Raw genomic sequence first — 11,208 nt, forward strand, 5'->3', positions numbered from 1 at the left:
GGGACCAAAATCAAATCGTGGGACCAAAATTGTTGTGTGCCGTGTGAGTCACTTGGATGTAATTTGTCTTTTTTGTTTGAAATGCCATATATATATATATATATATATATATATTTATGTTTATCGTCTTTGATGTGTTTTTATGCAAGATCCGTTAGTAAAAGACATTTTGTGGTCTGTTTGAATGCACATAAAAAACTGTTTCTCAGATCTCTCAGATACTGTTCTCTTCTACAAGTGAAACAATATTGCACTTTCATCATTCTTGGCTTTTCCTTTTGATTTCTGAAGCATCAATTTCTTCTTTCGACTGTTATTTGTTCTGCGTTTATTAATTGGACAAAAAAAGGGTCTGACCCCACTAAACCTAATATACATCATAAGTATATATCACTTTCAAGTAGTTGGATTCCATTTCAACATATGAATATTGATACATGTATCTCTTAAAATAAAATCTAATATTTATAATTATACAATGCAAAAAAGGGAAAAACAAATTTGAATTGAATAATCCCAAAAACTGTATGAAGTAAACGTCCCAATATGTCAGTCTGGAAAATCCCCATCTCTAAGATTACCACATCCCAACTCAGTTATAGTGTGTGTTGTGGGACCAAAATTGACGTGTGTCGTGTGAGTCATTTGGGTGTCCCAGCTGTCTTCTTCGTTTGAAATGCCTCTTAATTAATTAATTATATATATATATATATATATATATATATATATATATATATATATATTTATGTTCATCACATCGTATTTGCTATGTCATTTGGGTGTAATTTGTCTTTCTATTGTTAATTAGTTTCTACAAGTGAAGCAGTATTGCACTTTCATCATTCTTGGCTTTTCGTTTTGATTTCTGAAGCATCAATTTCTTTATACTATTAATTACCTTATTTGTTCTGCGTTTATTAATTGGACAAAAAAAGTGTCTGACCCCACTAAACCTAAATAGTTGAATTCCATTAACAAGTGAAAGTAGTGTTTGAACTTACTAGTCTTGATTATATATATATATATATATGTTTATCGTATTTGCTGTGTTTTTATGCAAGATCCGTTAGTAAAAGACATTTTGTGGTCTGATTGAACGCACATAAAAAACTTTTTCTCAGATGATGTTCTCTTCTACAAGTGAAACAATATTGAACTTTCATAATTCTTGGTTTTTCGTTTTGATTTCTGCAGCATCAATTTCTTTCTATTGTTAATTAGCTTATTTGTTATGCGTTTATTAATTGGACAAAAAAATGGTCTGACACCACTAAACCTAATATACATCATAAGTATATACCACTAAACCTAAGTAGTTGGATTCCATTAACAAGTGAAAGTAGTTTTGAACTTACTAGTCTTAATTGTAGTGCACAAGCCTCCTTGTGAACGATTCAAGTTTGGGAATCTCTTAGAATTAAGGGGTAAAAAAGAAAAAAGAAAAAAAAAAAGGAACTAAGGTAGAAACTAACTTCTAAATTGTTTTGTCTAGAAATTGTTATAAATTATTCAGTGGAAAAAAGAAAGAAAGAAAAACACACAATTAACATATAGCAGGAAACTTGCTTGTCTTAACAGAACATGGGGTTGAAAAATCTTTCCCTGGACCTAATGGTGGTCGTTGGTCTATTTATTTATTTTTTTGCTGTTGAATTACTATGTTGTTAGGGTGGTAACCTCTTGGACCTTGGTTGTTAGTTTGTTGCCTATTTGTAGATCTTGATTGTAACTTTTAGTTTAATGTGAAACTTATGGTGGTACTCCATGCTGGTTCGTGGCATGTACACTAGTAAAAGTTTACTTCGTTTTAGTGAAATGACCATTCCTTTTTTCCTCACATTTTAGAAGAGTATTCCTTTTTTCCTCACATTTATAAGACTATTCCTTTGTCCTTACATTCATAGAATTCTGAAAGCTGCAATGTTTTGAGAACTTATTCAGATTTGATCTACTTTAGAAAACTTAGGTAAAATATTTAAATGATAAGAAAATATTGTTTGCAATAGGCGACTGTTGTTTACTTGTGTATTTATTTATTTATTTACTTACATTCTCTTGGATTATCAGAAGATGATAGGGAACGACCTACCAGCCCATCTGTAAAAAAATACTGAAGAGGAGGGTATTAAGGTAGTACATGAAGTCAAATGCAAGCTTTATGTGAAGGTAATTATTAATGCGAATTTATGTGATATCATTCTTTAAGAAGGTAATTAGTGAGTTGTGAGAGTGCATTTGTAGCCCGCCCTTACTTTTACTTTCAATTTCGATGTAGGAGACCAGAATGCAACGTTTACATTTTATGCACACACTCATATCTTTAATTGTATTTATGAATTCCTGCAATAATGACACAGTTATTAAGTTTTAAATTATGTATATAAAATTATAAAATTATAGGATACTTCTACTGTAATATTCCACTGTTTGCAATCAATTCTTGTTGCTTAACTTATTTCTTCTTTGCTTTGCATTGTGTTTCAGGATTGGAGTAATTGAAAAATGTTTTAGGCAGGACACTGTTGACTAATTTCAATCCATCAAAAAAAATTTAATCTTACTTTACCTCTTATTGCAAATTGAAAAACCATATCTTTTAGGGTTGTAATGGGTAAGAAGACGGGAAAGAAAATAATTCGAAAAGATAAGGTAATATTTTATATGATATGTGATTTTGTTTGAAAACATATAATATTTGATTCTTAATAATAATTAATTTTTTGATTTAGAATGAAGAATTCAAATTAAAAGCTGGGTGGCATAGATGCTCTTTGTCGAAATTCATTGAAGTAGTATCCAATCTGAACGAGGAAAAGAGGAAAAATGTTGAGGATATTGGTTTTGGCAACATGCTTAACCTGAAATGTTCATTTTTGTCAACTAAACTCTTCAATTACTTCGTAGAAAATTTTGATAGGCAAAAATGTCGGATTAGACTTCAAGAGGAGAATGTGTATCTGCCCATTAATGCAATTGATGTCCAGTCCATTCTTCGCATACCTGTTGGCATTATCCCAGTGCATATTTGTAAAAATATTGATTCTGATTGGGTAGACGAAGGTGGGTATCGCAATGATAAAGAAATGCATGTGGACCAACTGATGGATAGGGTAAAGAATTTGGAGGCTGGCAAAGATTTCAAAAGAGCGTTTGCACTATTTACTTGTGCAGTTGTACTGTCTCCAAATGGATGATATCATGCACACGTAGGCTTGTGGAAAGCTGTTAACGATGTGAATGCAATTACATCTTACAATTGGTGCACCTATGTGTGTAATTGTTTGGTGAAATCGTTTAAAACTACTGAAGATGGGGATGGGAAGCAAATGTACATTGGATGCGTGATTTTCTTGCATGTATAAATTAATAGATATATTTACACTAGTTAGATCATTTTATGAGTGATGTTATTTGCTAATATTAATCCTGTCTCATATGTTTTGTTAAATGAAATTCAACTTCTGTATTTAATGAGATGTGAAGTGCAATACCCATATTATGAAAATATTGATACCCAAAGCCTTGAATTTTGGGACATAAAGCTTGTCTGTGAACGATTAAGATGGGAGCATGAGATGGGAGGTTTTGGAAACGGTCAGGTATTAATAAAATTAATTTATTTGCATGTACCTACAATTTGTATTATGTATATTTAATTGTACAATATACAGTTCAATATATGACAATGTTATTTGGTCATGATTAAAGATTGATTTATTTTGTTTTAATAACATACAAAAAGTTGGTCACAATTCGGGCGAGACCATATTGTGGGAATACTAATGTTAGCCCATCTCGACATCGGTTATCCCCCTCTCAGTCTGAGTCTTGCAATGATAGTTGTTCGGACACCGTGTTGGAGGTAAAAATACATTCAATTATGTTAACGCACTATTAATACATTTTGTTGGCAATTTAAAATTAATACAATTGTCTCTTTATGCAGCATTACATTAAAGATATTCAGGTGGAAATAATGCAAAATGCGAAGAAATCGAAAAAGAAGCTTCACAGACTAGAGTCTTTGTTGAGGTAGCGTCGTACACAGAAAAGAGCAAGAGTGTTTGGTAAGAAGAATGTGGAGGGCATAGCTGATGGGATGGGGAAGGTTTAGCTGATGGGGATGGGGAAGGTTTAGTTGAGGGGAAAGACGCGTCCGACTATGAAAAAGAGACATACATGAACGAAAACATTGCTTCCCCCGTTTACACATGTGAGGGGGAACAATTCCTTGGGGAGAAGATGGACACAATTGGTGATGAACAAGATACAGCTCTAAATGTTGAAGAGACATATGCACGAAGGAAAACATTGCCTTCCCCATTGACACATGTGAGGAAGAACAATTGGTTTGGGAGGAGATGGACAGAATTGGTGAGCAACAAGATGCACCTCTAAATAATGAAGATATATGCATGAAGGAAACATTGTCTCCCCCATTTACACATGTGAGGGGGAACAAATTGTTCCGAAGGAGATGGAGACAATTGGTGAGCAACAACATGTACCTCTAAATGATGACGACACATGGGATATACCCATCAGTGGACTATTTAAGATGATGTATGGAGTCGATATGCCCAGCAAGGAAGAGAGATTAATTATGGATCAAGAGGCCGTTCAGAACGATGTTGTTTCCACCAGTGTTCCTGTAAGATCGTTACTTTTTATTTGCTTTGATTTAGTTCTTTATTACCTATTATGTGATTATTATTGTATATTTAACCTTGAATTGTGATTATTATTGTATATTAGCTGTGGTAACTTAAAAAATAGTTTATATCATTCCAATTTTTAAATTATAGCAGAAAATAGAAACGTAAGAGTAATGACATTATATAATAACGAAACCTTCTGTCAAAGTCCTATGATCATGACAGGTCTTCAACGTATTAACAATTTATTTTGGATATTTTTTACTACGTACTTCTCATTATAAGATTTTTTAACCTATTAGAATCAGCAGAAGGCACAGTAGACCATTAGTTTTTTAGTAATTTGACTGAGAATAAAAGGTTTTTTTTTTATTCAAACCTACTGTTTTTTCATACAAATTCCTACTGCTACTCAAATCATAACTCAGGTATCAGTCGCGACAATCCCTGCTGTGACATTTCCCGCACATGAAAGAGTAACTGAATCCCCTCCCAACACAGAATTTGAGCGAAGTGGTACACCATCCCATTTTCCAGTTGCAGTACCAGACTCTGAAATTGCTGAAAATATTAAAAAGTGTGGAAGAGGCACTAGGATATTAAAGCCCGGACCATATTCCTTCTCTCCTTGGGCCATTCAAGATGGTAAAAATATTCGGCTTAAAAAAGACCAGACCAAAATGTTAAGTTATGTTGCAGTTACTGGCCATGAAGATTGGTAAATGTTAAAAATTGTTTTGTACAGCATAAAGTGTCTTATATGTTTAATACTAGTTTCATTTTATTATTAAATCATATATATATATATATATATATATATTTGTTTTGGACAGCATAAAGTGTCTTATATGTTTAAATTTTATTAGCAACTTGTCATTCATTTTATCAGTGAAACATTGGTGGTGATGTATGGCCAAGACCTGTTTTGATGTGATATGGTAACTTTGTTCGAACCCAACCTAGTTTCTAGCGCGGTGAGTAGATGATTTGTTTGAATATTTTTGTTTTACCCTCCATGACAGGGTTATTGTTTAAAAAATTTTAGCAACTATTATTTATTGTTTTATTATATTAGGTTATAAATTTTTGGGGAAATTATTTGAATAATATCCAAGGAGAATGTGCCAAAAAATTCTCTCTGAATAGCAATGCTGTAAAATTCATGGATAACAATGGAGTTGTGGTGTTGAAATCAGCTGAAAAACGCAAGGTTGTCCTAAAAAAGGTGTGGGAAGATTACAACATAATTTTTAAAACTGATCCGGCTGTATTTATCAGTACAGATATGGTTAGTGGTTTTGTTTGTATTATTTTATATTGAGTGACAAAACCCCAATTTTTTTACAATCCCTTAACCGTTTGTTCCCCTTGATGCAGGTATGTTTTCCTTCATGTATAAAAAGATACTGGTTTTTGTTGGTGGTAAACCATTCGGAGAAGACGATTAATTACATTTGTTCAAAAGGAACACCCCACGTATATAAGCAATATGCCTTATGTGTAGTAAACGCCCATTCATATTTGTGTTACATTTATCATTTATTTATAGTTATATACTATACTTACAAAATGAATATGTTTGTACGACAGAAAGAGCTCGTGGAGGTTGCTTGTGGCAAAGAGTGGTCAAAATACTTAGTGAGAATTCCTGTGAAAATCCCGAAACAACCTAATGCGTATGTATACTAAATTACACAAAAGTAGAAATTTAAATTATAAAGTATTCACAGCATCTTACTATTATTACCTAAGTAGATATTTTTCATTTTGTGAATATTTTAGGACATCTTGTGGTATATTCGTAATGAAGTTCATGGAATTATGGGATGCCAAAAATTATCCAAGAAGTTGAAAGTAAGTATAATGTAATATATTTTTTTACCCCCTAAATGAAAGAACATTAAACAAATAATTATACCAATTAAATTAATGATGTAGAAAAAGCCAGAGTTAATGCGTTCGGAGTTTCTGTTGAAATTGTTGGATAATTCACTGAATGAAAGACGAACAGAATTGTATAGACTGACACTTTCTTAATTTGACAGAGTTAGTTGCGTTGCAGTCCAGAATTTGTCCTACTTTTAACTTACTGCATGCTAATAACTTTTTCTTCTATTTCTAACCATTTACAAAGTTCTATCCCTAACATTTTCAGGCTTTCATGCTCGGGCGACTCCTGTGTTGTCGTAGTACTTAGTGTTATTTATGGTGGTGTATTTGCTAACTGTGAACTTTAATTTTTACTGTTTTGGATGTATATTGAAGGAAGTGTGACATGTTGGTTTATGTAATGCAAATGTTACCAACGATGTACATATGACCAGCAATTAGTGATGTAATTGTGATCTTTTTATAATGTTGAAACTTCTGATGATTAGTCCGCCACTTATTCTATTTAATGCAACAATACATCTGTCCTAACTGGTGAGGATAATTTAGGATACAACTTGGGAAAATGTTGGGATGCAACAATTTTGTGTGTTGAGATACACAGTATGAAAATGTTGGGATTCATCATACGAAATTATTTGGATCCTAATGTTTGCCAATTTTGGGATTCTAGTATGGACAAACTTGGGATGCACTTTAGTAAATTTTGGTGACGCACTGAATCAAATTATTATGTCATTAACAGTTGTGATATGATGAAAATGGATCATATTTGAAGACTTTCATACACCTATGTATTCTTATGAATTTGTGTTTTCGTTTTTTACCAAACCCCTAACTGAATGTACTGTTGCAAATGTTTAGTTACTGTGATGTTATGATCAAGTAAACTTGTAGAGAATCTAGTTTAAGTAGTGATTTAACTATGAACGTCAGAGTTCCATGTCAGTATACTGAGAGGGCCGAAAGTTTACTCTGCCACTTATTAACAATACATCTGTATAACCCACCTGGAAAACATTGATTTACACAATTCAGTTTGATTGACTAGTGATGTATGTAATTATCATAGTGGGTAAGAGAATATTGAATTTAGTATATATGAACATCAAAACTAAAGACTTAATTTCAAAATATAGTGAGTCAGCCGAAAGTTTAGTCCACCACTTATTCTATTTAATGCAACAATACATCTGTCCCAGCTGGTCAGGATAATTTGGGATACAACTTGGGAAAATGTTGGGATGCCGCAAGTTTGTGTGTTGGGATGCAGCAAGTTTGTGTGTTGAGATGCACAGTATGAAAATGTTGGGATTCATCATACGAAATTATTTGGGTCCTAATGTTTGCCAATTTTGGGATGCTAGTAGGGACAAACTTGGGATGCACTTTAGTAAATTTTGGTGACGCACTGACTCAAATTATTATGTCATTAACAGTTGTGATATAATGAAAATGGATCATATTTGAAAACCTTCATACACCTATGTATTGCTGAAGAATTTGTGTTTTCGTTTTTTACCAAACCCCTGATTGAATGTACTGTTGCGAATGTTTAGTTAGTGTGATGTTATAATCAAGTAAATTTTTAGAGAATCTAGTTTAAGTAGTGATTTAACTATGAATGTCACACTTCCATGTCAGTATACTGAGAGGGCCGAAATTTTACTCTACCACTTATCAACAATACATCTGTATGACCCACCTGGAAAACATTGATCTACACAATTCAGTTTGAGTAGTGATGTATGTAATTATCATAGTGGGTGAGAGAATATTGAATTTAGTATATATGAACATCAAAACTAAAGACTTAATTTCACAATATAGTGAGTCAGCCGAAATTTTAGTCCCCCATTTATTCTATTAAATGCAACAATACATCTGTCCCAACTGGTCGGGATAAATTGGGATACAATTTGGGAAAATGTTGGGTTGCAGCAAGTTTGTGTGTTGAGATTCACAGTATGAAAATGTTGGGATTCATCATTTGCAAAACTATACATTTACTTGTGAAAAGTGAAAGCAAAAAAACCAATAGTTTATCATAATTGCCAAATGCATATATCCACAAATACATAAAATCGTTTACAACAATTGGCAAATAACAGAAATATAAATTCCTCCGATGCAACTTAACTATGCTAACCTACCAAACTAGGAAGTATATACAAACTTCATCCATACAACCCAATTCTCATTTGGAGGTAGTACCAACCCCAAACTGCACTTAACTATGGCTGACTAATTCATTCAAAAATTCAGAAAACCAAAAGCTCCCTCCTTTGTTTTCTTGCTGCAGATACCACAGTCACTGGTTAGGCCAATTAGAGATGTATGTAATTTAAAATTATCTTTTCCACACAGTGGCAGAGAATTAGACGAAGTCGACATGGATAAAGTAAAATACATAAACATTGCTTATTCAATATTTGAACAATTGTTGTTGAATTGGACGACTAATCTCTGAGTTTGGCAACTGCGACATTTCAGTGGAAGTCAATTGCCCGAGGTTGGGAGCAGGTGTCTTTATTTATGACTGTGGAAAGAAATTGAAATTGTTAGATAAAATAAAGAAATAACTCATAACAGATAATAATATTGATTTGGCTGACAAATCATATTAAAATATATACCATTTGACTTCCCAAATTAGCCGTGCACGATTCGCCATACGAAGAAGGAGTACTAAATAGTTCAGATGAAAACAACCTTGAATCACCAATAGAACTCTGCAACATTTCATAGCGTTCATTAGAAATTATGGGTCTTTTTGGCGTTCAGTGGGTTATGCCTCGGACCTCACGAGATCTTATCGATATTTGGAGGGGACAGATGGTGGGGGCTCGAGTTCGTGACTTTTGGAGGGCGACTCCCCTATGCATTTGGTGGTGTCTATGGAAAGAGCGCAATAGAAGATCTTTTGCTGGGGAAGAATTACCTATTGGGGCTCTTAAGTATTCTATTATTTGTTCTCTTTTTAGTTAGGGCATGGGGAGAGATTGTTCTTCCGTTGAGGAGTTTTTAGGGTCTTTGGATCCCTAGGCTTTTTTGGTCTTTGTTCGTGGTTCTTGTACAGCTCTTGGGATGCGTTCCCCTTTTGAACACCTTCTAATTCATTTTTACTTATAGAAAAAAAAGAAAAGAAATTATGGGAATTAAATCTAGAAAGCGTGTTCCACTAATACAATACAATTGATTCAACAACATAATTACCTGGTTACTTAATGGAGTAATGGGTTGCGGAAAATGAATACTGGGGCTATACGGAGGTTGGGAAGCCTGCCTATTGTGCATTATAGGTGGCGGTGGCATATAACATTGATGACGTACATATTGACCTGGATTTTCATTGCCCTTCAACAAAAATTGTGTACTTCTGTTAGGTTACAGTAAACTTGTAAACAAAATTAACGAATTGCACAACTATCACGAAAATTAAGTGTTGGATATGATATAGTCGTAACAATACTAACATCGACTAATCGATATGTCTGACTACAACTGTCACCTCCCACTCCGGAGACCATGCTATCATTCGCTTTCTAAAACACAATAAAATTCAATTTTTATTCGATTTAGTACACAACCAGAGACGACAAATAAATTCACAACATTAATGTAAAACAAGGACCACAATAATGTAACTACAATATGAAAAGTAAACTAAAAACTTTTGGTAAATACCTCAACTATTCTTTTCATACACTTGCTCTTCTTCTTGGCATTTTTCTCAGTGGGAGATTTGCGCCTACGCATTTGTCCTTTAGATGTATCTTTCGTCTTGATACCCATGGGAATTATTCCACTGTTTTTTATCTCCCCATTATTCTGCATTTTACCAGCCTTTCTACTGCCAACCAAAGTACGACTACAACTTCTTTGGGCAGATTTTTTCCATTCCATTGCTTTTACTAATAAATCATTGTATCCCTCGTTGTCTTCCGATGCAATGGAAGATATTTCGGTCAAAATACAACAAAGTGTCTTGTGTCGTCGCCTTACCTCAAGTTTAGGATCCATCAACACTTCACAGCCAAAAATCTCATCCAAGTTCCCATCTCTAGCTTTCCTAGTCCACCTTCTTAATATATATTGAGAAGGCAATTCAGTGATGTTCATACAATCCTTAAGGATTTTTAAAATATGACTGCACAAAAATTCATTCATTTCAAATTTACCACATGAAATAAGATAATTCATCCTCAACTGTTCTAGTCACAGAACGTTGCATCCCATTACGACTAGTAACTTTATAAACACGTTGTCCATTATTATCCATGTCACTGCAACTATTAACATTATCACTCACACAAGCTGTTAAAAACTCTTCCTGGAAAAGCTGAAATATAACTTTTGTGTATGTCTCCCCCACTTTAAGTAATATGTCACACTTTGATTTAACTTGCGGAAGCCTCTGCAGCAAACGGTACTCGGCTTCATACTCCTTGTAACGCTTATCCGACAACAGCCTATCAAAATGGGTGAAGAAATCAGGAAGAATAAGTTGCCTCGATAAGTATTCCTTCAAGCGAGCATTGAAACTTTCACTTAGTTGCGTAGTGCGCATTCCCGCACACCACATATATTTAACGAATGTTATGGCCCATCATGTCTCAAGCTAAACAAATGCTCAAGCCATGTGTTACCAACAAGATCATAC

The sequence above is a fragment of the Cornus florida genome, unplaced genomic scaffold (genome assembly GCF_030987335.1).
Source record: "Cornus florida cultivar Cherokee Brave unplaced genomic scaffold, ASM3098733v1 CherokeeBrave_3.0.0_Hap2_Chr11, whole genome shotgun sequence".
Taxonomy (NCBI): Eukaryota; Viridiplantae; Streptophyta; class Magnoliopsida; order Cornales; family Cornaceae; genus Cornus; species Cornus florida.